The sequence below is a fragment of the Calliphora vicina genome, chromosome 2 (genome assembly GCF_958450345.1).
Source record: "Calliphora vicina chromosome 2, idCalVici1.1, whole genome shotgun sequence".
In the NCBI taxonomy this organism is placed as follows: Eukaryota; Metazoa; Arthropoda; class Insecta; order Diptera; family Calliphoridae; genus Calliphora; species Calliphora vicina.
Window position 1 is genome coordinate 112,822,733 of NC_088781.1, and position 17,860 is coordinate 112,840,592.

Consider the following 17,860-nt stretch of genomic DNA (forward strand, 5'->3'; position numbering starts at 1 on the left):
CAAATTAAAAATTATGAACAAATTGCTTAAACACAGACTGAAATAAGCCACCCAAAGCAAAATACAAATACTTCACATGTCGTTTTTAAGAATTTCAAATATGAAATTGTTGTTAAAATAGAATTTGAGCTACAACATGTAGGAGAGTGACTGAGTTAGAGTATGAATGAGTTTTACTGTGCTGTACCACAGTTTTTGATAAGCATTGTATGTCAGTTTGTCTTTATAACTAACAGATAGACAGACTTGACGGTTGGCCTCCTCCCTGCATCATTTCCTATTTATTTACGATTTATTTTTTTCGTTTTCCATCTGTGGATAGCTAAACTATTTTCCTGTCTACTTGTCTGTCAGCCAGTCAAAACATACCAAATGTTTGGGATCTTTGTGTTTATATTTCTGCTCATCTCTGGCTCTTTCTCTTGTTTTGGTGTGTAATAGGACATGCGTTTATGTGGTTGATGTATATTTTCTTCCTGCTCATCATCACAGTTAATCTTATCATGAACTAAATTTGGTTGTTGTATTTGAGTAACATACATACATGCTCGTACATCGACTCCAGACAAACAAACGCATACTTATTCCAAATGGGAATATTTGACCGCACAAATTCATGATTTCCTTTTCACATCACATCATTCTGTATGTGGTACTATTTTCTATAATACTCTTGGCAGTTTTTGTTAGATGGATGGACACATGAATTTGCATACGAGTATGTTTGCTGTCATGACATAAATCGTTTTAACTCAAAATAAACAGCAACAAGAATATGTATTCTTCAATACACTGAAGAAATCTTATCTAAATTTTAGGAAATTTATAAAAAAAACAAGTAAGAGTACTATATTCGGCCGTGCCGAATCTTAAATACCCTCCACCTAAATATGATGGTATAAAAGCTGAAATAATATAACAATTGTTAGAAAGACTAGTTTACGCAGAAGATATTTTATTTCAAATGTACAAAAAATTGTATCTAATTCAGCAATTTATAACTGAAATTCCTATTAGAACGTTTGACACAGTTAATTATTGTCTTTTAATTGAGAAATTGTCGTCTCAATTTAATTTTTCTAAATCTTCGTGTAAATTATTATTTTCTTACATAGGTAACCGTTAACAGTTTGTTGGAACTGGGTTAAACGATCTACAATATCTGAGTGTCAAAGTGGCGCATAGTGGTATGAGAAAAAAAAGAGGGAAATAAATCTGTAACTACTAAACCCTTAGTCCGATTTTAATGAAATTTGACATGCGCAAAGGGGAAGTGTTGTCGAGTTTAAGTCTGGACCTCATGAAATGAAATTTAACAATTTATATACTTAATAATTAGTTAATACGTTTGGATCAACATTTTTCCCTTTTAACCTCAAGTGAAGAAACAGAGTATAAAAAAGGGTATACAAATATATTTAGACAAATTTAAAAATATTTGGTTGTGGGACTTTTGCGGGAGCTATGACCTATTATGATTCGATTGTCATAAAATATTTTAACGTGATTTTTATGTATTTATATGAGAGCTGTGGCCGATTATGGACCAATATTCACAAAATTCAGTATTATGATTTTTGAATACAAATTACTGATATATGTACTATTTTGGTTTAATATATGGATGCTATGACCTATTATGGTCCTAAGTATTTAAGAGCTATTTTTGAGGAATTTCATATAAACAACGCTATTAACAAGAGTGGACCTTATATGGGAGCTATGCCGAATTATGGACCAATATTTAAAAAATCTTGTAGCTCGATTCTTGGATACAAATTACTGATCTGTGTAAAATTTTGGTTCAGTATAGATTTTTATGGATATTTGTGCAGGTTAATGTGTTTTCCTGAACTGGTTCTTATATGGAGGTTAAGACCAATTATGGGCATATCATCATGAAATTTGGTACATCGATTTTTTTTATGTATTGAATAAATTTGTTTTGAATTTCAACCTGATAAATATATTTGTAAGAAATTTATGAGGATTTTAGTGATTTTCGGAAGTGGAGCTGTGGTTAAATATGGACCGATATTCACAAAATCCAGAAGTATGATTACTGGATACAAATTACTGATCTGTGCGTAATTTCATTTTGATATCGATATGTTTTTAATATTTTTTAAGGTTAATATCTTTTTTCGGAAATGGGCCTTGTAGGGGAGCTGTGGTCAAATATGGACCGATATTCACAAAATCCAGCAGTATGATTTCTAAATATAAACTACGGATCTGTGTGAAATTTTGTTTTGATATTGATATTTTTTAGATATTTATGTAGGTTATTGTGTCTTTCGGAAGTGGTCCTTATATGGGGCCTATAACCAATTATCGGCCGATCTTCATAGAATTAGGTACAGCGATTTTGGTATATATGGGGATTATTTGTGTCGAATTTCAACTTGATAGCGAAATTTATAAGATATTTATGCTTATTTAAGAGATTTTCGGAAGTGTACTTTATATGGGGGCTATGGTCAAATATGGGCCGATCCACGAAAAATTTTGCAATATAATTTTTTTTACCACGAAACTTATTTTTGCTGAATTTTATATGGATATTCCTATTCTGTAGGCATTTATAGACCATAGAACCATATTTCGGGAAGATATTTGTATGGGGGCTAGGAGAAATCTTGGACCGATTCTTATAATTTACACCAGAGTTACTCCTTTTATCATAAAAGTAACGAGTGCAAAATTCTATGATATTAGCTGCAATATATTTACAAAAAATGTCCAAAAATATGTGAAAATTATCAATTTTTTTTGAGGTTGTCCCACATTTTAATTCATAACTTTGGTTCCACTGTACCGATTTTGCTGATTTTCAATACCAAACTGCTTAGGACAATAATAAAGATTTTTCTTGCAACTCTACTAAGTTTGTTTGCGTATTTTGGACGTGAGCGTGTTTTACACAGACGGACAGACAGACGGACATGGCTCAATCGACTTAGAATTTCATAAGGATCAATAATATATATACTTTGTTGGGTCTCAGATGAATATTTCTCATTGTTACACACGGAATGACAAACTTATATATACCCTCATTCACCACTTATGGTGGTGGAGGGTATAATAAATAAGACTGACACAGGTCAACAAATAAAGACAAAAATGTTGTTTGGTGAATTGGTGAGGGGGGCTTATCAGAAAAGAGGGGGAGGGAGTTATTGCCAATTTCTTTAAAATACTTATTTTAGCAACAGAGGTCACTACACAAAGTTTTATGATGCTAGCTCCCTTGGAAATAATAATTTTTGCCGCAATTTTTGCTTTTAGACACATAGTTCATTTTTATACCCACACCACCATAGTGGGGAGGGTATTATGCGTTTGTGCAGATGTTTGTAACGCCCAAAAATATTAGTCTAACACCCACCTTAAAGTATACCGATCGACTTAGAATCACTTTCTGAGTCGATTAAACGATGTCCGTCCGTCCATCTGTCTGGTTGGCTGGCTGGCCGGCTGGCTGGCTGTCCATGTAAACCTTGTGCGCAGAGTACAGGTCGCAATTTTGAAGATATTTCGATAAAATTTGGTACATATTACTTTTTCGGCCCAAGGACCAAGCCTATTGAAACTGGCTGAAATCGGTCCATTATTTCACCTAGCCCCCATACAAATGTCCCCTCGAAATTGGACTTTATTGGTCATAAATGTTTAATTTATCTATGTATCTACACAAATTTCGCTCCAAATAAGTTTTATATATGCAAAATTCATGTCACCAAATTTTGTTACGATCGGTCCATAATTAGTCATAGCTCCCATATAGACCCGCTTCCGAAAATCACTTTAACGTGCTTAAATCACTTAATAATGTTGGTATACACACAAAATTCAACATAGTTAACTTTAATATAGACATAAATCACACGACCTAATTTTATGGTGATCGGTCCATAATTGGTCATAGCTCCCATATAAGGCCCACTTCCGAAAATCACTCACGAATATAAATTATTGATATTTTAAAAGAACAATATTTTTACTCATTTACTTGGTGTAGGGTATTATATGGTCGGGCTTGACCGACCATACTTTCTTACTTGTTACAATATAAATTTATTCAAAGTATTTGCCATTGTTAGGTATGACCTTTTCCGATCATTCCAACAACATACGAAATCCACGCCGAAAGAACTACTCATCATTTGAGGCCGAGAACGAATCAAGCCAATTTCAAATACTCTGTTCTGAAGTGAAGCGTATTCTAGAGCAGCGAAATGCAAACTCACACCACTACAGTTTTTAGATATTGTAGTTGTATGAGTTGAGAATTATTCTCTGGCAAAAACAAAAACAACTGCCTGAAATAATGAAATAAACAAGCATAAAAGCGTAACACAACCTGCTTCTATCAATGCTCATGCGAGACTGACTGTTTTTATACAATGTGTGTGCTTGCGTACATGTGAAAATAAAAACAAGAGAGCTCATTTGAGAGCTCATTGCATTTCGCTGTTCTAGAGTGAGAATTCTGCATCGATGGAAAGCAGCATGAACAATTTTACAATAATAAATCTGGATGTTCTGGGGGTTCTGCATGTTGTTCAAGTCCAAGAGATTGTGCTACTTCAACAGGATGAGTTTGGGTGAACAGTTGAATATTGGAGCTTGTCATGGGGACCCTGACCACATGCTGGGCATAAGTTAAGGAAGTCACGGTCTATGAGGGTCCAAAAGGCATTAAGTCTGTTGCTCCATCCTGATCTAAGTTGTACCAGAACGACACTTGTGCCACGATGCCGAATCTTCTCGACGTCTGCTATCGGTGGTGGGCGGCCTCCAAGTACGACATTCATACGGTATCCTGCTACCGCGGATTTGATAGCGTCTCTGTGAATGTCGTTCAAAGCTGTCGTATACGAGCGGCGATCAAATGGATCCTCCACATATCTCTGTATGCTCTCCTCGTATTTCCGTAGGTCCTGTCTGATATGCCTCGGGGGAGACTACAACTGTGTGATGTTGAAGTTTGGATGACTCCTTCGGTGACATTCCAGAAGGAACGGTCAGCATGACGTTGTGTTCCTTGACCGGTAGAACCTTGGTTTCCTCGTGATTGTGGTGTTCCGAGGTAATTTAAATGCAGCTTGTGACGATCCTTGAGGCTGCGTTTTGACAGCTTTGAATATTTCTCCACCTTCACTCAACGAAGGCGACCACACTGGAGCAGCATAGTTGACCACTGACCAACCAATCGTCTTGTAGGTAGCTAGCAAGGTTTCTTTGTCCATACCCCAAGTACTGCCGACTAGTACTTTGAGGACCTTGTTCATATTTCGCAGTTTATGCGTGATTGCAGTAGCGTATTCTGAGGAGGTAAAAATGCTATCCAAAGTGACACCCAAGATTTTCGGGTGGTTCACGGTCGGAATTTGTTCGCCGTTCCGACCATGTTGCCTAAGTTCAGTTTTACCTCCTTCGTCCAGGTGGTGAAGAGTGTGGCCGATGACTTCGTTGGTGATAAATAACTGCAGGTTACTTGCAGTGAAGAAATTGTGGATTTCATTGGTGGATTTTCATGGATTTGTTGTCGATTCGGCTGGTTGGCCTGTCTCTGATTCTTCGGGTTACCGTAATAAATCCATTTTTCATCGCAAGTAATGATTCGGTGCAAAAATTATTTTCTTTTATAGCGTTGAAGCAGCAGTTCAGACAAGGTCTCTCGCTCTTATCACGAAAAAGTTGTCGCAATGTCCGAAAAGGGTTTTGTTATTGTACATGTGTGGTAAATACACAATGAAACCTAACTATAACAGACTTAGTGAGAAACTCGTATCTAAATTTCTTTAATATAGAGATTAAGGCAGTGAAAAGGCTCTGTGTTTCAAACATTGTGCGTAAAATGTGTAGTGAACGTTTAAAACTAAGGAAAAGCGGTAAATGTAGTCATATGAAGTACCTACACGCAGAGAAAAAATATAGTTGGGCATTGTTACTGTAACCATTTCAATATTGTTACAAGTTTTTTAACTATATTATAGTCACAGTAACCATTTACATGATTGTGGTAACCATAATATGGTTAAATTACGATTCACATGATTGTCTCAACCATATATATGGTTACAGTAAACATATATATGTTTGTGACAACCATTCATATGATGAAGGACTTATCATATTATGGTGCTCTCGGCTTAAGGCTTATCATAATCTGAGAACAACATATTATGATAAAATTATTCATCATAAATATGGTTGCCACAAACATATATATGTTTACTGTAACCATATATATGGTTGAGACAATCCTGTGAATCGTAAGTTAACCATATTATGGTTACCACAATCATGTAAATGGTTACTGTGACTATAATATAGTTAAAAAACTTGTAACACTATATAAATGGTTAGAGTAACCATGCCCAATTATATTTTTTCTCTGCGTGTATTATTTGGACAGAACTGAAAAACCACAGCATTTTCATGTTTCATCTGTTTACGACAGCAAGAAAGATTGGTTTCTGAGAGAAAATATGACAGTTGGAGAAAAAATTTTTTAAACTCGCCATTGGTTTCCAGAGATTTGAACATTTTGCCCTGATTCCACATCAAATTGTGACTTATACTGTCTCGTAAGTCCCAATTTGATGTGAAGGCATCAGATAAAACTCGTCCACGTGCCTTTCTTTCAAGAAAATTTCCAGGTTTGAGTACAGAAAAACTAAAAACTAGTATTTTGCTGGCCCACAAATAAGGCTTTAAATAAAAGACAGCGATTTTATACATTCAATGAATGATTTCGAAGTTGTGGCTTGGAATCTTTTGTTGCCATTGTGAAATTTTCTTAGGAAATCAGAAGGCTGAACGTTAAGAGGAATAGACCTTTTAATTAGCTTTAAAAATCTAGGATGTAATATGAGCATAAAAGTTTTCTGAAAATCTTGGATCGTATAGAGAAGATTTAAAAGTGATAAAACAGATACCACTGAGAAGAACATATGATGCCACATTACTGTTGTAGTGTCCTAAGGACCCTACACTACATTAGTGGAGAGGGTTTGTAGCGCCGAAAAATATTAATCTAACACCCACCGATCGACTCGGAATCAATGTCTGAATCGATTGAAATAAGTTCGTTCGTCCGTCCGTCGTTTAGATCAAATTTTGTAGTCCCAATGACGAATTCTATTGAAACTGGCTGAAATCCACTTGCTGAGCCCATTATTTCACTATCCCCCATACAAATGTTTTCCAGAAATAGGACGCTATCTCACTCCAAATACGTTTTATATATACGCAATTCATGTCACCTAATTTTAAGATGATCGGTCCATAATTAAACATAGCTTCCATATAAGGCCCCTACCAAAAATCACTTTAACTAACAGAAATCTCTTAAAATTTCGATGTCCACATATAATTTAATGGAAATAAGTTTCATATGGACATTTCGGTGCATAATTGGTCATAGCTCCCATATAAGTTCCATTTCCTAAAATCGCTTTGATGAGCATAAATCTTTTAAAAATGATGGAATCAAAATTTAATTTAACAAAAAATTGGTTTCATATAAAAATTAATCACAATTAATATCAGAATGATCGGTATATAATTGGTCATAGCTCCCATTAAGCCCACTTTCGAAAATCACAACTTAAAATTAAAATGTTTTTGCTCAATTAATCATTAATAGCTTAAATTTTCTATTGACACCAATGTTCAATATCTAAAATTTAATACTCTACCAAAACTTTTCTCTCAGTGCCTCAAATATCTCACAATTATTTATATTAGGACTATTTTTGGTTTGCTTTCTAAATACAATTGTTGATTTACGTTTTCAGTTTGATAGCTACAGTTCAGTTCGGTTCATGTTTGTTTTTTGTGCTCCTTCTTCGTCTTCATCATCATTTTCCATTCTGTTTTTGCTGGAAATAATGAACATGAATGAATGAAGCTGTCTTGCCAAAAGGATTAACTTTGTTATATTCATGGTGTGTATTTGTATTTATGTAGTACATAGAGAAATGTTTGAAGTTTAAATTTTCAAGTCATGTCAAAAACATAATTTAGCAGTAACATTTTGAAGATTAATTTGTTAGTTTTAGTGAGTGGGAAAATAATTTTCGAAAATTTCTTATTATGACATTGAAGATTTGAAAACATACTGGGATAAACTATAAAATAAAGGGAGTCAAAGGAATGTTATTAGAAATGTGGAGAATACATACCAAAGCGGACAGAAAACAGCACTTTTCCCATCTCCCATTTCCGATGTTACGAAATTTACACCAGATATTATGTATTGCAAGTCTTTATCAAATCAGACTTTTTGACACGAGACCGTTTCAGGTCCACAAATATTACACAAAAGTTTACATACATAACTGTCCATAACTAGGTTTTTTAATTTCCCGACCTTTTTTGATTCCCGAGAATTCCCGAAATATATAACGATACTGTAAATTAGAATTATTATAGCCAAATTTCATATAAAAACTTAGTTTTATAATTACGAAATATCAGAGCTTCTAATTAATTAATAAAATTTGTGCTTAATTCACTAAAATCTTAATCCGTAATTAAAGAATATCAGCCTTTCATTCCATAAATCCATTCCTAATATTTAATTTTTTAGATTCATTCCAAAGCCTTTGTTTAAACTGAGCAGAATTTGTTCAAACTTTTAATGACTAAATTTTTGTTAAATCAAATCATTTACAAAATTAATCGAAAAAATTGTCTTAAGCCTTTTTGTAATAGATTTGAACTGAAGAACAATTTAACCCATTAACGCCGAATGGGTAGAAAAATACCCAAAAATAGAGCAATTTTAGAAAAATTCTAGAAACTTCTAGGAGAGCGATATCAAAAATCTTTTTTCTGGAATAGATAAAGGAAGGATCGAACTACTTAAAATAATTTTTTCGGAAATATTACGTCATTCCTTGGTTGGGAACTAGTGGGCTAAAGTTGAGCAATTTTACAAAATCATACAAATTCGAAAATAAACGGCTCTAGAAAACGGGGGGAGTGAAAGTCCCCCATGCCCTCCATGTGTCTAATAGTCTTAGATCTCCTCTAAGACCCACTTTCCTAAGCTACAAATATGATTTTGTGGATTGGGTATAAAAATACCCACTTCGGCATATGTGGGTTCTAAAACATATGAAATATGAATTTAATTTTTGAAGTAAAAATTTAGTTTTTTCTTTAGAAAATCATAATAAAAACATTTAAGGGTATGAGAATACATGACTATATAATATATTTAGATTGTGAAAGGTTGACACAACTTAAGTAAAATTTGTTCGACCATGAAATAATGATGCCAAACCTGTTCATATGTTGAAAAAAATAGTAGTTATGTGTGTGTAGGGGTTTTTAGACCCCACAATTCGTGGTGGTAGTCTGAAACTAGCAATCTAATCTACTTTCAGGTTACCGATAGCCACAGAATTAGTAGACTTGTCCTAGGAGGAAGTCAATTGACTCTTTGGGGACAATAGCTACATTTTGTGGATTGCAAATGGACAATTTACTCTGCATTCGAACCTGTCATAATATGTTGAATAACTGCTTTCTGAAGTACAATACAAAAAACCAAGTGTCAAATGTCCCCATCTCTAGATTTCTTAGCACCAGTAAAGTGACGACTGCCTCCGCCATGCAATACCTGAGAATGTTTAAGTAAAAACCGTCTGCACTCTGAATTACAACTAGCACATTCTTGACGAATGACCCAATACATACAAATTAAAGTCAACCAGGTGTTTAGACAATAGTAAAAATAAGTGTAGTTTACGGGTGTATTGAGTTCTTGTCGAACTACTGGATAGTGTTAGAGAGTTCCATTCCTCCTCAATTTGTTATCCATTTGTGAAAACTTTACCAGAACCACTATTAAGTTACCATGTTACCATGGTCTTAATAATAGTCATAGAAAAGTTGAATAGGAATAATAAAGTGATGCAGAATAAAGTGATCCCAATAACCCCATATATTTTTTATATAATATTTCCTAGACTTTCTCTTCATTAACAAAAATATGGTCCTCTATTATGGAGACCAATATTTCCATTATTTTTAACGTCAAGATACAACTTTAGATCTTATAAATATACTCCATCTCAGACTTACCAGACTTTTCATTAGTTATTTGAATTTCATCAGACATTATAATATTTTCTAAAAGTATCATCATTATCTAATGGAAAGTATGTGTGGTTTGCGTCGTTATTTTCCTCATATATTTATAATTGTTAGCCAACAACTGTTAAAACTTTAAAATACTGTACTTTGTAAATTTTTACCGACTTATTATTGAATTTCTTTTACTCTATCAAAAAATGTAACGATATTTTTTATCAAGCCACACTTATGTAGATCTATTGATGGTAAATGATTAACATAACAGTTAGATATGTGGTTTCAACTTTTCACCATCTGTATGAAAGCTAGGCAGACGCGGATCCAGATCAACCATTTTGGGGGTGTGTGGTTAGTTTTTGGAATTTAAAATTTGTTCTACATTTTTCTCTTTTTTTCCTTATTTATATGAATAATTTTCGGTTTTAAGGCAGGGGAATTTCCTATTACCCCCTCTGGATCCGCGCCTGTAGCTAGGTATTGATAAATCTACAACGTAATCATCAAAACATTGAAAAAATGCGTTAAGGGCTTCCTTTTTCTAAGTAAAGGTATTTTAGAACCCATATATGCCACAGGCTCATGTATGGCAGATAAAAAAAATTAAAAATATCCATGGCAATATAAATTAAGTACTGTCTGTATAAAATTTCATCAAAATCGGACAACGGATTCTGGGGTCAGGCATTAATGGGTTAATAATTTAATAAATTTTTTAAGCTATTTTGTTATGGATTGGAGGAAGAAATTTAAAGAAATTAGAATGATTCAATAAGAATTAAATTCTATAAATAATGAATTCACTTTTTAAATTTTCATACGAAAAACCACAAATAAATAATAATAATAAGCGGTCTATTATTGCCGAGATATAAGCAAAAAACTGTAAAAAACTTTTCACTGTTTTTTGGTGAAAAAAATAGAGTTCTAACTTGTTTTCTATGTATTTTCGTCAGTTTTTAATTCCCAGAATTTTTAGTCGGGAATCTCGGGAATCGGGTAGTGAAAAATTGGCAAAATTCCCTCGAAATTTGTACCGGGAATTACCGGTATAAAAACTAGACTGCACTTCGTCTTTGCGCATGTGAAATTTCATTCAAATCGGACTAAGGGTTTAGAAGTTACAGATTTATTTTCCAATACCACTGTGGAGCGTCCAATGCATCCCGAAAAAGTCACTGTTTGGTCTGAAGTTTGGTCTAGCGGCATCCATATTTCTTTGAGAACGACGTTGACCGTCAACGGCGAGCGCTATTGGTTGATGATTACCAACTTAATTTTAACTGAATTGGATGATATGGATACCATGTTGTCCAACAAGACGACTCTAATCCTGAAGAACGAAAGACATTCTGGAAAAAGTAAGCTTATTCCAGGGTCGTACTTTATACACGAGCGATTTTCTCATAGATAGTGGAACGGACAAAGAATATCTACATAAGATGAATATGGAACTAAGAGTATTAAACTGGTAAAAAAATATTATTTTTTATATCTGTTAAAGAATATTTGAAACTCTCAGTTACAGATTTTTCTTATAAACTTTCTACTTTTGTAGTTTACCTCCTATACAAGAGCTTAACGTTCTGTCTCAAACAATTAATACTTTATTTTCTTTTTAAGATTCAAATCTTTTTCTATTTGGAAAGTTTTTTTTTCTACATTTCTATGTTTTTTTTTTAACAATAAAAAGTAGAGAGAGAATAATGTATGGATGGCACTGAATGTCTAGATCTAAAACATGAATGTACAAAAATGTACGTATATATTTGCAGAAGACAACAAGACGTTAATCACGTTGAGTTATGTGACAGTCTTATGTGTGGAATGAGTATTTTTCCTTAACACCTCCACAGCTCTCATCCTGAATAGAAATGAACAGAAAATATATCACCCTGATGTTATTTGTAATGTTATTGTTATTTTCTGTTGGCGATTGCTACCATTTACCATTTCCCTGTCACTCTGAGATTGCAACGATGAGTACGAGTACGAACAACATGTTCTTTTTGGTTATATGTTGCTGCTGCTGCTGTTTTTGTTGTATGTTGGTTGCTTTGCTTTGAACAGTTTTTTTTTTTTTTTTGTATGTGTCGCATTCATGTTCATATGAGTATGTGTGTTGTAGTGTAAAGTTTTGGTTGCTTTTATCCTTTTTGCAGAAATTTGTTAAATCCTATTGCTGCTGTTGCTTTTGTCTATTGTCTGTGTGTTTGTATTTTTCTTTTATTTTGTTAAATGCGCCTGAGTATGTTGTTGACATGTGAATGAATTACTTTAAATTTGTTTTTTATTGTTTCTGCACTCAATGTAAAGTATGTTTGTTGCAAATTCTGGGTATGGTTAAAATGTATTGTTGTCATTATTTTTTGTTTTCTTTTTGCTATTTATTTTAGCAGACCGCAATATGAAAAATTAATTTGGGTAAACATTTTCTACAAATAAAGTGTAGTTTTGTAAAACTAATTGTTATAAAACTTGGTTAAAACACGTATAAAAAGTTGAAAAATTCGAGATTAGATTTAACGACAATTTAATAAAAAAAAAATTATTTTAGGTAAAAAATCGGAATTTGCGTAAAATATAGTGTGTGTGAGATATCATCGAAGCTTTTTATTCGTTTGAAAGGCCTATCGATGCCATTATGTATGGAATATAACAAGTCATATGCCCGCCACGGCTTCTCTGGGAAATGTTCAATTTTCAATGACTCTGACGCATAACTAAGGTGGTCAGTTCACATCACCTCCATGTGAGCTGTCCCTGCTAGACTCACTGGGGCCTGAAAAACGTATGATCCCGACAATGAAGAAGACAATACAATGGGTTTCCTCCGAGAGTATGTCTCAAAAGTAAAGTTAACTAACTAATTTAAAACATCATATTTTTTTCCGGGTGAAGACAGATCCACATCCGACACAGACTCCGAAGAAGAAGAAGACGCACCATCAAGCTAGAATGGAAAGACAGCAAAGAAACGAATGGGGTCTGATACTTTAAATTGAACACTTTGATGATTATTTTAATTGATGGCAATTTACCCTTTACGATACTTACTAACTTCAAATCTATATATGAGGGTGAGGGTTCTGCTCACCGGGTCTAGGAATCGACATGGTGCGCAGAACCCTCACCGATTTTGATTGTTGCGCAGTGTAATAAGTATTGAAGAAATTTAAAACGATACAACAAACGTACCATTCGTGTCAGGGACTAATCTCTCCAGGGTAATACACTGATGGCTCATGGCTTAACGTGGAAGCGAAATGGTGATTTTGTATTACACATACTTTATAAATACCAGACCAGCTTTTAAAAAATAGGCTGGTGATTTATAAACGGATAGGATATTCGAATATCGAAAGTCAGGAAATGGCTTCAAATTCTGCAATGGTTCTGGATTCTGAGATTCTTGAGGATTCAATGGACAAGTGATTTTTAACATCTTCCATCAGGCAAAAGTGGAGTATGCTTTATGGTCCAGACCAGAATAATTTTCTTCAGTGAGATTTCAGTCTTTAAAGTGTTTTTTCTAAACGAAAATAATATTCGAGTATAAACCAACAACCTTCAAATATCTTATATATGTCTACAAGACTTCCAATATTGTTCTAGAGAACTAGGCATCTCTAAACAAGGTAGTTTCATATTCTCTAGTTTTTTCAAAAACTATATTGAGGATTCATTGGCCAAACGATTTTTTTACAGCAGTCATCGAGCAAATGTTGCGTGTGCAACAGTTCAGGCTGAGCTGTCAGTCTGGCTGCCATTTTAACGAATATACGAGGGGAATATTCGAATGAGGATTAACTGGCAAAGAGGGGATTCGTTGACTAGGATGACGAGATTGATCTCAAAGTCTCCGATTGTACAAGATAGTGGCTTGAAGCTACCCATGTGACTGCAAAAGCCAAATGAGTATGACTGTCATCGATCGGGAATACTGACCAATATTTTGCACGACAAACTGTGGAATCTCGTGCTAGAATGTCTGACATCTTTACTAGAGATCACATCACATAATGCACTTCTTCTGGAAACTTGTGCTTTCACTGGACAACACTTGAGTCCCGATGGAAGTGTACGATTGTACAGTTTTATTCTAATCGAATACAAGTTTATTATATTTTTCTTCATCGACTATTCCAATGAATAATGAATAAAAATATTTATTATTCGAATAATTTAATAAAATATATTGAAAACCAGACAAATTTTGATAATTCTTATGAGACCTTCAGTACAAATTTAAGGCGTTTGACTAAAATTGATTATAAATAATAACTATATTAACTATATTATATTATTAATTGGAAAATCATTATAATTCCGTTACATATTCGATTGACTAGATTATAGTCTGCTGGCCTACCGGTTAGAGTTTTGCGGGTTCGATTCCTGCCAAAGACTTCTGTAGTCAAAAGGCATCGTAGATTGTGTTTGTAAAACAATTAATGTAGTTTCAAATGAAATTTCCAATGCAACCAACTTGGAATATCAGTATAAACTATTGGTATTGTTTCCTTGAGATATTTTTCTTAAAATTTGTGTTTAAATAAGTTTTTGTATTTTTATACTAACGTGAAACTAAATTTATTCGAGTATTCGATTAATCCACAATTATTGATCAAATAATTTTTTATTCTAAATTGAAAATTCAAATAAAAAATATAGTTTTTCCTCGATTATACCAATAATTTATATTAAACCTAACTTAACAAACCACCTTTGGCGAAACTGCCTCTTCCTTCTTAATTTCTGTAAACCTTTATGTCAAATCTATTTCAAATTTCCAACAAGATGATCGTTTGAAATCTTGCAATCAAAATTAACATAATCTAATATATTTCAGGTTTTTGATTAACATTGTTTCATTTCTTTATTTAACGCTGCACTTTAGCATTTTCTGCACTTTTATACATAAACAAAGCAGCGAATTTATGTTTAAAGAAAAAGAGGCAAAGAGAGAAAAACAACTAGTTAACTATAATAGTAAAATCTACTTAGTGGAAAAACCATTTTGTACAATTCACAATTTAACAAACTAATAAATATTACTTACCTTCCGGCAGAAAGGATATTACCGGATGCATACAAACAAACCCAGAAGACCCGTATATACACACATAACTAACCAATACACTCCCACTTACTAATACTTGCACATAAACAGGAAAGGAAAGCAAGACAACCAGCGCGCTGAGAAGGTGTTGCAAGTTGAACATTCAACTTTATTTTCACATTTAATGTTGCTGACGTTAAAGTTGTTGTTGCTGCTGTTGTTTGTTTCTTTCTTTCTTCGTTACAGCTCTAGATGTTTGGTGCATGTTTGTTGGTATTGCTAAATATTATACCGTGTTGTGTGTTGTCTCAATTCATTTTTATACATCAGCAACAACACAACAACAAATGGAATGTTTTTTTTTAACATTTTTACTTTTTAACAACATATAAATTTATGTGTTCTCTTGCTCCGAGTCGAGCAAAAGCAATGAAAATAGAGAGATTTCTTTTAGCTGGCAAAATAAATCAAAGGTCCTACTAACTTCGTTTCGCATAGATGTAGTTTGGTCTACGTACACTTACATATATAAGTAAATAGGTGTGTTCGTTCCTGGATAAGTATAATTTTGCCTTGTTTACAGTCCTGACTTTAGGATAATATGATAGCTGCGTTCTAGAAACAGAGTCGTAGAAAGTTCGAGTATATCACATGTAACATCTAGATTTCTTCCCATGTATGTATATGATGTAGAAATTATATCCCTTACAAAATAGTTTCATTCTCGATTTTTTTTGGAAATTTTTCTGCCACAACTCTGTTTTCATCCGCACCGTTTTGTGCCTTATTTCTATCGGAAATACCCCAGAAAAAACTAAATTCTTTTTATTTTGCCAACTAAATATCTTCTCGTTTTGTAATTTTTATAGAAAATACTAGTAAAACTCGACAAGCGGATCATGGTTTGATAACATTATGGCTCATTTTTTTCCATTTAAAGCAATAGATGTTTATATATTGTTTGTTGTTTTCTTTAGATACCAACTGTATCCTATAAGGATAACTTTATGTTGTTGTTATTCCTGCTTTCACTTGCATTACTTAACAATTTAACAATCTTTGTTAGTTTATTGTAAAGGGAAGAAGTAGCAATAGTGGTATTTGCAAAACACTGCCAAAAATAATGTTAACAGAAAGTTTCATAAGTAAGACATGAAAGTTCCAAAATGAAAAACTGTATGCTAACTAACAAGTGGCTAACATTTTTGTGTGTAAATTTCCACAAATTATATTAGACTGAAGGTATTAGATCTCGCATTACATAACAATAATATATCTTACGCCATTCAAAATTCTGAGTACATATTCGCCAAAATATAGCCAAAAAATTAGAAAAATCGAAAATCGCAAAATTTATATTGCAGGTACGGAAAAACTATAGGAGGTATTGACATACTTTTTCACAGTTTTATTCCCTATTATGTTGTCAATAAATCCCCATATTATGATCAAAAAATTCTAAAATTTGTTAAACAAAATTTTTAAACATTTTGAAAATGGAGTTTTGTCACTGCCGTTAAAAAAATAGGTTAACGGTTTCCTACTAAGACAAAATCTCAGATACAAGTAAATATGGATATATTTTAAGTAAAAATGAGCTTTTATTTTAATATTTCTCAAAATATGTTAATTTTGTTCCTACATTTCTTGTTCTAGTGGCCTGTCGAATTTTTAATAACTTTAACATTTTTTAAGCAATTTTTGTCTTTTATATCTTTTAAATTAAATTTAAATTAAATTGCAAAAGTAATTACATAATAGCAAAATTTTTACAAAAACTTAAAAAATTGCATTTTTTCCCCTTGTAAATTCACCTCAAAACTAAATCACAAGTCGGCACTGCACGGGTTGCAATCGTGAAAGAAAGACAAAATTTCATATTTAACTATAGTTTTATATACATATATAAAAAAATAGAGGGTACCCGTTCCAAAATTCCCAATAAAATTGTTTGGCTTAAGCTAGGTACTCTGTTCAAAATTTCGTGCGAAATGCTGTCAAACTACATATAAAATAGTTGGAATGAAATATATGCGAAATAATTTCGCAAAAGCAGTACTCTGTTTTTATTGTGGAAAACATGTGAAATACATCTGGCAACCTTATTTTTCAACACGAAATAACATAAGCTGCACTTCTTTCGCACGAACAGCTAGCTGTCAAACAGCATGTAAAATTTTTCGCATGAAAAAACCATAATTTTTCGCAAATATGAACAGAGTACTAAGCTTTATAAGGGACACTCTAATGAACATCAATATTGTAATCGCAGAAACTGAAACTGGTTATGTATCATTTTCTTTTCAATAATATTAAAAACTTCTCTACTTGTCTTACTTAATTAAATTTTCTAAATTTTCTTCATTCTGTTATATAAAGCTGGCTATGATTTGTCGATAATCACGCATCCTTGTAATCTCTAGTGGGAAATTATTTGTGACCGGTCCACCAATTGGATGCTGTAAACTTTATTGCGACTAGTTTTACGACATTGATCTAGTTTGACAACATTGATCATTGTACCGCTTTCAACGTACAAATGTTCGGTCCAGAATAAACTCTACGATATTGCCAGTATACGGCTGTCATCGGCAAGCAATACCGACAATCGTTTTGATCGATCAACTGTGGAAAATGATAGCTGTGACCACTGCTTTACATGCTAGAAGTTTAAAATCGATT